This window comes from Saccostrea cucullata, unplaced genomic scaffold (genome assembly GCF_032062105.1).
Source record: "Saccostrea cucullata isolate Sc308-1 unplaced genomic scaffold, CSIRO_AGI_Scuc_v1 ctg4694, whole genome shotgun sequence".
Classification (NCBI taxonomy): Eukaryota; Metazoa; Mollusca; class Bivalvia; order Ostreida; family Ostreidae; genus Saccostrea; species Saccostrea cuccullata.
The window spans coordinates 72,501-76,480 of record NW_026940186.1 but is presented as its reverse complement, the minus strand read 5'-3'; positions in this window follow the sequence as shown (position 1 = coordinate 76,480).

Here is a 3,980-nt window from a genome sequence, read left to right as displayed (position 1 = left end):
TCTGCTCTATGCAAAAACATATCTATTAGAAGTGTGGATTGGAGTGTTGGTTCATAATAAATCTCTTACAAGTTTGGTTGATTGATGTTGCTATTATAATTTTTACACTGTATCCACCTCATAAACCACACATTAAAACATGCGAGCGATTCAGGAAGCCAGGTGTTATCTGGCGGCCGCCATATAAATTATGTGGCGGCCGCCAAATATTATGTAGCGGCCGCCAGATATATAAGTGGCGGCCGCCAGATAAATATTTGGCGGCCGCCAGATAAATCATGTGGCGGCCGCCAAATAATAAGTGGCGGCCGCCAGATGTTATATAGCGGCCGCCAGATAAATTATTTGGCGGCCGCCAGATATTATATAGCGGCCGCAAGAAAAATATGTGGCGGCCGCCAGATATTATATAGCGGCCGCCAGAAAAATATGTGGCGGCCGCCAGAAAAACTATGTGGCGGACGCCATATAAATTATGTGGCGGCCGCCATATATTAAGTGGCGGCCGCCAGATATATAAGTGGCGGTCGCCAAATAATAAGTGGCGACCGCAACATAATTATGTGGCGGCCGCCAGATATACAAGTAGCGGCCGCCAAATAATAAGTGGCGGCCGCCAGATAAAATATTTTTCGTACGTGGCACCAATGGGCTTCCGTAATAATGTTGGCATCATTACGAAAATTTGTTTTTCAAAGAAATTTATTTGATCGGAAACCTACTCAAATTAAAAAAGCCAAATTCAAAACATATCAACGTGATTCACATTTACTATACCTTTCTCTATGAAATGCAAATCTAGATTTTCAATAATTCGCAATTTTAACTAGATGCTAGCTGTCATGAGACAGTAATACCCGCACTAAGGTGTTTGCCTCTAAATACACAATCCTACGGGCGGCTTACCAAGGAAAAAGTCAAAATAATTCTATATAATTCAGGCACGTAGCATCGTTTTTGAAAGTGGGGGGGGGGGGGGGGGGGGGGGGGGGGGGGGGGGGGGGGGGGGGGGGGGGGGTGGGGGGGGGTGGGGGGGGGGGGGGGGTGGGGGTGGGGGGGGTGGTGGCCACTTTTTTTTCAAGGCAAAATTACTTTCACTTCCAATTTTTCCCATATTTCCTTGCAATGTATATACTGTGGTTAAAAGTGGGGGGAGGGGGCAACCATCTTTTTAATGGACATTTTCTTATAGTACAGGTAATGTTGGGAAAAAAAGGGGGCAGCCCCCCCAACCCCCCCCCCCCCCCCGGTTGCTACGTGCCTGTAATTTACATATGTATTCATAAAATTGGGTATGAAATTATCCCTGTGACCTATAACTCAGAACCTCTTATATTTATTTTACATGCTTAATTCATTATATACCAGTTTGAATTCTATTAATAATGTAAATTAGATTTTGATAAATGTTTTGCTCATATTAGGACCTTTTTAAATTTACTAATCCCCCCCCCCCCCCTCTCGACACCACAATCACACAGTACATACTTTTGGGAATAGGCTAGATGGAACAGTTTTGTTAAAACAGTGTTTGTTATGAATTAATTTAAAATTTGTTCTTGACATGTAAATTCTACATCACATCACGTTGCGTCACCCATTATCATATTTTTAGATTAAACTCCATTCGGTACACCTCGGCCGATTCCCACTTCATCTGATAAGGTGACGGAATCGACGGCACGGAGGTTTTCCGAATGGAATATCATTACAACATGCTGCAGAATGGTGTGCTTTGGATTAATTCATTTTGTGTTATAATTGGATTTATATTTCATGAAGTTTACAGGACCTATGGAGGTCGGTAAGTACAAGTTTAAGTATAGTGGGGGTAAAATAAACCCAAACGATTAGGTTAAAGTTCAAAAAGGGTCAAAGATCATCGCATGCCACACTAGACGAATTTCATATTGTGAAGTTATCTCCCCTTGTCGATGTGACATTCAGTTACTGCCAATACTGGTGCGGATCCAGAATTTTTTTCGGGAGTAGGGAGGGGGGTTCACATCTCAGTCAAAATATTCATGCCTAGAATTTCCTGACAAGCAGGAGAAAAAAATCATACACTGAAAACAAATAAACAAAAAAAAAACCCAATGTTTTCTTAGTTAGGGGGAGGATGTCCAAAATCATTTTTTATTTGCTTCAGTATATAGTCTTGTTTAAATAACAAAGGAAATTCCAGGGGGGGGGGGGGTTCCAATCTCCCTACCCACTCCCTATCCCTGAAATAACAATCTATTTTGTGATTCCAATTAAATAGTATATTTTTTTCCATTTGACTAATTATGTACATATTTTGTTTCTTGTGTTTATATTATGTCTGTATATTTGTCTGCAGAAATTATAACCTTGCCCTTAAGTTTTAAGTGGGATGGGCTATACAATTGGCTTCCACATTTTATAGGTTTATTTCTTGTGATAATTAAGACCTTTTATTTGGGTACCATTAATTTTTACCTCTGATCACTTGACCTAGAATACACATTTTTACAAGAAAAATACCCAACTTTAAACTTGGCCTAAATTTTGATCAGTAGGTGCTAGGGCTTTCATGCTTAACATGTGTATTCATTGTGAACTGTCAACAGGTATAAATATGTTTGACCTTGACCGTAGAGTTTGAACCACTTAAAAAATTAACCTTGGCAATTAACTTTTGAAGAGGAAGTACTAGGGATTACTTATTTCACATGTGCATTCCTTGTGACAAGACTTTTTTCTGATACCAACAATTGAACCTTTTGACCTTGACCTTTGAGTTTGACATATATTTGAGAAACTTCAACTTTCGCCATAGGCTACCAGACAGGGACATCAGTGTTTCACAAACACATCTTGTCTTCATTATTATTTGGTGGTGTCTCCATATGACGGAAAAATTCCAATGAGATATGTATTCACAACAAACAAACAAATTACTAAAGAAAATATAAAACATGAATATGTTGGTCATGCATATCTCTGCATGAAAAAAAACCCAGCTTTTCAAGTACTGCAACCATATTGTAACCCTTTCAAAACACTCATTTGAGCTTTTCTGGTTTCCTTGTCATATAACGTCTGTTGTGACATGTTGTCCATCTGTTTGTCTGAAAACTTTTTACATTTTTAAATTTTCTAGAACCACTGGTCCAATTTTACCCATGCAATTCATATAGAAATATGTACATTTGTATGTCAGACTGTTCTTCTGTCTGAATAAAATTAACCTTGGTTATCACGGTCATATCTACTGAATGAGAAGAGACAAGGCATTCATATTAAACTTATGTACTAGTATTTACCTGTGAGAATGGCATGGTTTTTTTTTTTTTTTTTTACATATGACCTAGAAGTTTGACCTACTTGCAAAAAAATTAAATTGTTATAAATTTATCATTTTGAAAGAGAAAAGTTAGGGCATTCATATTATAATGCATGTATATTATTACCTGTGATAAGCTTTCCAAATGAATCATGACTTTTACTCTGTGACCTTGACCTTGAAGCCTAACCTACTTTTCAAAAATGTTGCATTTGCTTATAACTTTTGATTGAGATGAGATATGACTCTCACATTTGACATTTGTACATTAATTACTCATAAAAATTCAAGATGTTTCCCAGCTTGCAATGTTTTTTTACTCTTTAACGTTAATGTTTTACATAATTTTCAAGATATTTAACTCTCCTAAAAGATGATTAGGCTTCTGAGTAACATTAAGGAGGACTTCAGGAAAGACAGGACTTTTTGCACAAAAAATGTAATTTTCCACCCCCATTTGACCTCCCAGGGCAATATCAAAATTCCAAAACCTTACTGCACATCTACATGACACTACCAACCATCTCCCTAAAGATGATTAGGCTACTGTGTAAAATGTAAGAGAATTTCAGGGAAGACGGGGCTTTTTGCATAAAAACGTCATTTTTTTACCCCTATTTGAACCCCCGGGGCAAAATCAAAATTCCGAAACCTTACTGCACATCTACATGAA